The following is a 9,885-nucleotide window of genomic DNA, read 5'->3' as shown; positions in this document are numbered from 1 at the left end:
CCAGTGACACGCAACTATATCGTTTTGCATTTGACTGTTTCCCTAATCCCTCCCCCCCCCCCCCCCCCCACCCCCCACCCACACGCACATGAATGAGTCAACAATAGCTTCTCTTATCATAAGTAAATTCAATAAAAAGACATGCGTGGGACAGAACAGAAGCAACAACCACTCTGCCTGCAGCAGCAAACAGATTAACAGTGATACTAAAGTTGAAAAAAACCCACAAAGTTGCTTTTATCTTTGGTGATTTATTTAAAATGTAACTGACTTAAGCAGTGTCAACTTACATCACTGAAACTCTTGCCTGTTTCACTGTCCAGCCTGGACAAGAGCTACTTGTGTGCACACATTAGCACAAAGAAAACAAGTCCAGCTGCACGGTTGTGCTCTCTCCCTCTCTTGCTCTGATACAGACTGCATGATGCATTATTTCAAAATAACCTCATTTCTGGAATTTTGTCAGTTAACTGCTTGGGGCCTCATAAGGCAGAAGTTGTTTGAATTAGCTAATATGCTTGCATTGACACTGCCTTATTTTCATATTAAATCCTCCTTCCCTTAAAGGGAAGGGGTGTGGGGTGGGAGGGGGGAGAGACTGATCCAAAACTTTATGTTTAGTACTAATTGTGCTGACTTCTAGATTCTCTGTGATCAGCTTTATGTTTTGTGGAATGATCTTTTCGGATTGAATGGGCTGGATGCTCCATTCCGAAGGACCCCCCCCCCCCCCCATCAGAGCCCCAAACAGAGACCCCCTATGGACCCGCCCATCAGAGACCCTGCCTGAAAGCTGAAGAGCAGTCCAGGCAGTCGAGTGAGAAATCCCTGCATTTTTACTTACCCTTTCCTAACATCTGCTGCCTCAGACAGGGAATCTCTCACTGGGGGCATCTCTAATGGGGAGGGGTCTGTGATGGGGGTTTCCGTCGGGGGCCTGGTGGGAGTCTCTGATGGGGGGGGGTCTGATGGGGCAGTCTGATGGCAGCGTCTCTGATAGGGGTCTAATGGGAGTCTTTGTTGATAGGGTCTGATGGGAGAGCTGGTGGGGCAGTCGGTAGGAGGGGGGAAGGGTTTGCGTTGTGGGGGGAATGGGCCTTCCAATGGTCTTTGATTCCTTTCACACATTCCGGGGACCACCACATCAGGGCCACGATTGAAAATACTTACCCCAATTCACGCCTGCCGGAATCCAGGCTGAGAGGGCTGGAACATCAAGGGGGGGCTGGAGAATCAGGCTTTCGGCCCATTAATCGGATGCAAATGAGTGCAAATTATCCATTTGCATGGTGCCATTGGCACAGGACATGTAGCTCAATGCTGTACCTGCAGAGGTCTTGTGGCGCAGATACGTTTGTTTCAAGTCCCGCCTCAGGACTTGATGGCCAAGGGAGGTGCGTTCATAATGCAGCCAAACAGGTTGAGTATCAACCTGCAAAATCCTTTCAACACGCCAATGGCAGGTGATAAGAGCAGGAGAGGCTCCTGGCCCGTAATGTTCGACATGGAGTGGTGCCTCTCAAACTATAAGCCTCTGATGACAGGCTAGTGACCTGTTCCAGAAATGAACCTCGCTATGGAAACAGACAAAAGTCTGCCTTTTGCACCACTGGGCACAGGAAGATAAGCAACAACTCGTCGATACCTGCTTCTGTACAATACAATGTGGCATATTTAGACTGAGCAATTGTTGGCAATGAGAGCTTTCCCTTGAGACTGAATTTGATAGGCCATTTATTTTATTCATCAATGTAAAATAAATATGATGTATTGAAATCTGAAACTGTTCATGCATGATATCCAAATATGAAGGTTATTTAAAATGTCCTTGTGGCTGGTGTTCTATTATAGAACCTGGGGAAAATGTAATGAAAAGGAAGCTGCACATCTGGTTGGCGATTAAGTAATGAGCACTGGGAGATCTGCCCCCTCGAAGCTTGAATTGACAGGTTAATGGCATTTTTATTATCATTGTAAATATGCAAAATACATTTTTAAATCACATACTTGATGAGACCCAAGTGTTGATTTTTTTTCATTTGGGTACAGATATTCTGTTCGAGTTGATTCGTGTTTTGACGGACAGCATCAGGGTGAAACAAAATTAGAAATTCTAATAAATCACAATGGACAAGTTGGATCCAGTTCCTACGGCTCAACAGCAAACACTTTGAGCTTATTTGAGAGCTGGAAATAAATGCACCCGCAGCCATGTTTTCCCATTGAAGTAATTAAAATTACTACTAAATCAGGCACTTGGTCCATTTTTTGTTCTAAATGAGATTTGATGTAATCAATAAACCAAAAAGCAAAAGATAATTTGGGATTGTAGTAAAATAAGCTCAAATCAGATCCTCAGGGATTGAGCTGTCAATGTAATGATTTTTGATAGCAGCTGTGACTTCCTATTATAATGATTCATTGAACCGGGAGTGACTAGACTGAGCTTTGCTGGTCTGTGGTATAGGACAGTTACGTAAGTGTAAATAATCTTCTGCTCCTTTAGAAGTACCATTTATTATTGTCCCATTGCAATATATGTACCAGCTGGTAAATACAAACTATAGCAATAATAGCATGAGCTTGTGATTCTGCTGTCAATGCAGTGACGTTGTCCCTTGGAGTTCATGGGGTCTGTGGGCAGCACCTAATTTGCTGGAGATAGTGGTCGTTCACTCCACTATGGGAACATTTCTGGTGCTTGTCTGTGTGCCTGCTGCATAGCTGATCAAACTGGTGCCTAGCTACCTATTTGAGGAATTTCCCAGGCTCCCTACCCCATGGAGCCTAAGTAGTCTGGTGCTGATATTTATATATTTTAAATTCTCTCTTCAGGAGACTGGGTCACTTCCCTGGCCTGATTCTAATAATAATAACCTTTTTTTGTCACAAGTAGGCTTACATTAACACGGCCATGAAGTTACTGTGAAAAGCCCCCAGTCGCCACATTCCGGCGCCTGTTCGGGTACATGGAGGGAGAATTCAGAATGTCCAATTCACCTAACAGCATGTCTTTCAGGACTTGTGGGAGGAAACCGAGTACCCGCACAGACAGTGACCCAAGCTGGGAATCGAACCTGGGACCTTGACTCTGTGAAGCAACAATGCTAACGTGCTGCCCCTCCCCCTCCCCCAACTCATTGACCGTACTACCACTCTTCTATTGTGGCGTACTGGACTGCAAAGCGTGCTGGGTCCTAGCTGAGCTGTGGTCATTCAAACTAAGGAGCTCTGAGGCCTTGCTCCTCTGCCCCACACATCAGGACCACCCCCAACATCAGTTGTCCTGCAAGGAACAGGTAAAGGTTCAGCTCCTCATGAGGCTGCCGAATTAGAAAATCCCAGCAATAGTTGGGACTTGGCACAAATGGCGCTCTGCGATTTTCTGCTAGGTCCCGTTGGATTCTTCCCCGAGTTCAGCTGGAGCCTAGCAGAATCCCTGGAGAAAATCAATGCCTCTATAACTAAATAACTGTTCTGGGATTCAAATTAAACCTTGTACTAATGACAGATTAAGTAACTGCAATTAATCAAGTACCCCTGCATCTTTGCGAGAGAGATATAATCACACAAGGCATGTGATGTTATTATGCAGACTTTGCAATGATGACACCTAAAGAGATTCACTACCACAATAATTCACTCAACTCTGTCAGGATGCCAACTGAGGCTGATTATAGCTCTCATACTTATGATGAAGCAGTTTAATATATTTGAAGACAAATAGTTTGAACACAAATTAAAATCTGAGCTTGAATTTGAACTTCACAAAGATAGATTTTAAATATAGTTTCTATCATTTACATATGATTTTCTAATTTTGATTTACATTGAAATTTGCTTTATTGTTGTCTCTTAAAGATAATGAAATAGTCCAATGTACTTCGCATAAAGCAGACCAACTGAGTATTAGGATAATTAAGGGAAGTGACTTAATCCATTGTCACTTCTAGGCTCATATCCCAGGGCTTGCTGATCTTAGTTAGGATGGCAGTTAAGGTACTATCATTGACCTCACCCCTTAGGCTAAGGAGGGGGAAACGTCAATCTGGTTTTCCTGTTCAGTGAACTCTGCTGACAAGTACATATCTGTTGACTACACTGGGCACAGCTGTCGCGTTGCTCGCTACTGAATAGTTTATCAATGACACCAGGTCTGGGGTCACATATGAAAAATGGTCACTTGTATAAGGTAATGGAGGGCTGCTTTCGGGGATAATCTTTTCAGGAGAGAAAGAGAAACTGAAATAAAATGTAATGAAATTATTCAGGTGCATTTCAGCTACTACAATAATCAACAGAGCAAAAGACTGTGTTCATAGCTGAAGGGAAGGCCGATGAATTCTGTATGGCAGAGGAAGAGGAGGCATGAAATCTATCATTATCAAACAGCCAATATCCAAAGGGTATAACACAACCTGAAGCATCTCAACTTTCTCTTCCTCCACAGGAATAAGAAGAATCATGTTAAATATATGAAGAGACATTGCAGTCACACCCCATACAGTGGAGGAGACTGGGAATGTCAGTGAATTCAGGGCACAGACTGTGTCACACCACATAATATTCTTGCATCAGAACATGGAAGTCATTTGAGCAGTCACCCAAGTAAGCCAGTTCTGTACTGCAATGGTCTTCCATTTAGGCCTAATGCCGTCAGTTCCCCTTGAATACCGGAAGACTATCAGAATTGCAATGCATTGCAAGAACCGGCAACATTGCAAGGACAATTCTGAGTGCTACTTTGTAGTTCCTCCCACTAAGTTTATATACAAACAAAAATGTTGCAGCTAATTGTGGCTCTGATTATTGTAGTTTGACTGAGTCATGTCACAAAGAGTGCAGGTCAAATCTATACTATTGATTTTAAGCAGGCACTTAATGAAATTATTTCTGTAAAACATTTTTCCTTATTGTGTTCTCACTTGCATTTAGAAATGAAAAATATTGATCTCAGGTTGTAACATTGCAGATTCACAGAGACCATCTAATTGCTGCTTCCATTGAAATGAATGGATGTATGCTTAGGTGACAAATTAAAAATCTACCCATATAATTTTATTTATTCGTTCAGGGATGTGGGCTTCAGTGGCTATAGGCCAGCATTTGTTGCTTGTCCCTAATTGGTGTTTTTTTGAAGTGCTGCATCAATGTGGTGTAATGCTCAATGCTTAAGATTTACTCTATTCTTGGGTTTGGATTTTCCAGCCTCGCATCGCAGGACCCTTCCCAGGGAATACAATGGACCAGCCAAAAGCCCATTGACTTTCGGTGAGACCAGAACGTCCTGGTGGTGGGCGGGCCTGGAAAATCTCAGTTCCTTCTTCTCAGCCCTTTTTATTTTTTGACCTTTTTGCACCATTTTTCTCTTGTGCATTCTGCCTCTCTGGTTATTTGGTCTTTCTCTCACATCCTTTACTCTTTACTTCTACTTCTACTTGTTTGTTCTTCCTGCCAGCTAGCAAAAACCATTGCAACAAAAATAATGCTTTACTGAGAGAATTACCTCAACTTACGTAATTCGAAAAGTATTAAATGCCACTAAAGATTGAAAATCTCAAGCAATATTTCCTGTATCTATTTTATGGCTGCTTCTTCTGTAGAAGTGAGAGCTTTTCAAAATCCACTGAAAGTATTCTGCCTAAACACTAAGACAGGTATTAATTTTAGCTTGATCATGAGGGAGCAACAGAATAAATGTTGAAGCCCTGTTATCTATCAAGTCTCTAGGTGAGGAAAAAGGACCATCGGAACAAAGTTACATTTTAATGTACCCATCCGATATAAATGCCATGCATTATGGAATATTACATTTTGTTTAAGAGGTTCAATATTTCTGGGAGCGGGAGTGAAATTCTTTAAGGCGAATAAGACTAAATATAATTGGATGGATGTGAATTGAAGTTCTCTCTCATGTCTTCCATTTTCAGTCATTTTGATCTTCAAATGTTCGACACCGGGACTGCAGTTAGAGAGAGATAGAGAGAAAACAGTGGTCTGTCAGCGCGGCCATATTGCTGAAGTACAAAATGCTCTGGCAAAGGCAATTATTTTACAAATAGCACTCCGGCTGGCTGTTCTTGCTCCGAGGGCGTTTTGACTAAAGAAAGCTGGGTACAGGTAATGGGCCCTGAGGGAAGGGTGGTATCAGAAATACAGCTCGAGTCAGAGGCATCTTTGGGAAAGTAGCTGTTTGGTCCCACTTTACCAGGGATGCATCTCCCAGCTCAGATTTCCAGAGAACAAACTGGTGCGGGAACACTGTCTGAACTTCTCCTCCCTAAGCCATTGTAGCACACCCTATCATCATCACAGCTGAGATCAACTAACTCAGCTCAGCGGAGGTTGTACTTTGGTTCTACCTGATTATTTTCTCTGTTTTTCTTTTATATTTGTGCCAATTTTATTTTATTCTAAATATCTGAAATAGGCAACAATGTAGTTATAATACCATGCTCAAGGACCACTTGCTGTGGAAGCCGGAGCACCTGGAGGAAACGCACGCAGATACAGGAAGAATGTGCAAAGTGCACACAGACAGTCACCCGAGGTCGGAATCAAACCCGGTGTACACCTGGGTGTACTTGAGCTGGTATGGACAAGATTTACATACAATCACAACAGCACAGAAGGAGGCCATTCGGCCCATCGAGTTGATCCGCCCCTCTGAAAGGGAACCCCAAGTACGGTCAGCCCCCCATTCTGTCCCCTTAACCCAGTAACCCCACCTAACTGAATTTCTGACCTTTTGGAAACTAAGGGGCAATTGATCATGGCCAATCCACCTAACCTGTACATCTTTAGACTGGAGGAGGAAACCCACGCAGACACAGGGAGAAAGTGCAAACTTCGCACAGTCACCCGAAGCTGGTATTGAACCCGTGTCCATGGAGCTGTGAGGCGACAGTGCTAACCACTGTGCCACCGTGCCGAATGGTCTCCTTCTGTGCTGTAACTTTTCTATGATGCTGTGATTCTAAGAGGCCGAATGGCCTCATCCTGCTACTATTACTTATGTTTTTGTGTTCTTATGTTATGTTCTTTATATCTGGTTTATTCACTGTTAAATGTTGCACAAGGAATGTCACTGAGACTCCATATTCCAGGTCAGCTAAATAGATGAGAACGAGCATGTGGCTTCACAAGGTCTACAGGCTTCCCCATGGTACAGGGTGCTGCTGGCTGCCTGCACATCACTCTGTGGGCACTGCATGTTCATTTGTAGATGAACCTCAATGTACAGGCCGCAGTGTGGCCACTACTCACCATATCATGCAGGCCATTGTCTGTTATCCTGGCAACATCCATGGTATCCATGGTGTCTTCATTGTGGAGCAATCTTGGAGCTGGCTCGCTGTCATTCCTGTGTCTTTTCCTCACCAAACTCACTTTGACACAATGGTTAGCACTGTTGCTTCACAGGAGGTGCTTGTTCGGTGAATTGGACATTCTGAATTCTCCCTCAGTGTAACCAAACAGGTGCCGGAGTGTGGCAACTAGAGGATTTTCAGAGTAACTTCATTGCAATGTTAATGTAAGCCTACTTGTGACACTATTAAAGATTATTATTATTAATATTATTATCTGCCAGCACTTGTTCCAGCTGATGTGAATCTTACCTTTAAGGGGTGAAGGCAGACTTTTAAACGTGCAGGCTAGCTTTAACTTGTGCTAACCTCGAATGATATTATGCCCCTGGCTCAGGCGCGCAGTCACTCAGCAGTGTGCTTGGCACTAGCTGCATGCTACAATCATTTATTTATATGTGCAGTCAGCATGAAGTTTGTATACTGCCTTTACCAGAAACAGTAGACAGGATCAGTGCAGGCATTTTTTAGGGGTAACCCAATATTGCAATCTTAGTATTTTGTGCATTATAGCATCCAGCATGGACCATATTGCAGTAAGTATATGTAAAAAAATTCAGCAGCAATTATACAGAAGCATTAAAACTGAACTAGCATTTATAGTGACACCTTTCTAATTGGAGTAAAACAACATTTATTTATTCGTTGTTTCATTTGCATGAACGATTCTATCATGAGAGCTTAAGTTCATGATCATCTAATTATAATTATACCGGAAAGGAACAAGTTGAGGCAATTGCCTCTGAGCTAAATTATCGAAATAAGCGCAGTGCAAATTTCAGTTGCCAGTAGGAACATAACACATGGATTACGTGTTACTTGATTGAATCCCAAGATAAATTTGACGAATCTTTAACAAGCACTTATGCAAGTTTAAGAGTTCAGTATATCTTACAGTGTAGTTTCTCAGCCAATGTTCGCGTATTTAGCAAAAAAGTCACATTAGCTCATAACTCAGAAATGTTCATGAACCCTTTGCCTGTAACAATACTCTGTATAAATGATTCTGCTACTCTATGTACCTAATAATAACAATTCATAAAATATCATACATTGCCTTTTCCGTTGAAATCTGCTTTGCATTCCTGATTCATTGTAAACATGTTGAACATCACATTCTAAACAGTGCTGTTCCAGATAATAGTTGTGTTGATGTCAGATTTAAGACATTTTGTAAAAGGATAGTCATATATATTGTTCTCACAATATGAGCATAATCTTTGCAGATTTGCCCTTTGGGTTGATCTGATTAGTGCAGTTCTATTTTTAGTTATTATTCGTATTACTATTCAGCAGAAGGAAATATTTTTCTCCAGTAAAGAAGGAGCATTTTAATGCAGTGGTGAAGATGCAGATGGCACATTGAGGGTAATTGGTATGCAATGCATTCAATGCGGCATTATATGTTTGAGAAAACTAAGCACAGGAAAGACAAGAAGGAATAAACTGCTCAACTGCAGAATGTGTGATAGTAGTTCAGGACAAAATGCTGATATGTTGTTAGGGTCATGAGCATCAATGTTGGTTACTGAGTACAAAAAATTGGGATAATATAACAGCAACAATTTGCATTTAGATAGTGCCTTTAACTTTATAAAGCATCCCAAGGTATTTCACAGGAGCAGCAGTTAAAGCTCCACAGCCTTTGGCCAACCAGATGTTCTTGTGCTGCTTGGAAATCTTGACCAAGTAACATCAGGAGTGGAGTTCTCTTGCAGCTGCGAGTGTCCCGACAGTGGAATTTCTGTTTGGAGGTGGGGCAGCTGGCCATGTACATTTATATATGACAGCCAGCCAATTAGCTTTGCACAGTTGAGGGACGCAGCCAATGTTGTGGCAGCGGCGGGCAGGAAGTCGCCAACCCTGTCGTTAACTCACAGGGTGGGTGTGGAAGCAGTTTGGCCTGACGGCCTAAGTGACCAGCTCGGGGCCAATCATGCAGGAGCACATGAACCCAAGCCAATAGTGAGTTAGCGCGGGGCCCTGGGAGCAGGGGCCTGAGCAGTGTGGAGTCCAGAGCCAGAGAACAAAGACCCATTCTTTTGTGTTCTGTAGCTTGAGTTAATAAACCTCTTTGTTACTACCTCCAGGCTGCTGTCTCAAGCCACCACATTGACGACGAGGTAAAAGGTTCAATCGCAGCTTGTACTACTTTGTGATTCGAGGGGGCGGGGGGGGGGGGGGGGGGGGGAGGAAGGTGCATTGGGGGGGGGGGGGGGGGAAGGAAGGTGCATTTCAAAAAAGGAAAATCAAACGAGAGTTGGGAACCATCAAATGTGGCATCTAAAACCTGAGTGAAAATGCCTAATATTGGTAAATCCGACCTGTTTGACCAAGGGGCTGAAGATTTGGGCCAGTACATTGAATGGCTCCACTATTTCTTCACTGTGAATGAAATCACAGGGGAAGACGAGCAGAAGCTGATACCTCTGACAGTTTGCGGGTCCCAAACCTATAATTTGATAAGGAACTTCACCTCCCTGGAGGTACCCGATACAAAGACCTTTGACTAGCTAGT

The sequence above is a fragment of the Scyliorhinus torazame genome, chromosome 2 (genome assembly GCF_047496885.1).
Source record: "Scyliorhinus torazame isolate Kashiwa2021f chromosome 2, sScyTor2.1, whole genome shotgun sequence".
In the NCBI taxonomy this organism is placed as follows: Eukaryota; Metazoa; Chordata; class Chondrichthyes; order Carcharhiniformes; family Scyliorhinidae; genus Scyliorhinus; species Scyliorhinus torazame.
This window is presented reverse-complemented; position numbering follows the sequence as displayed.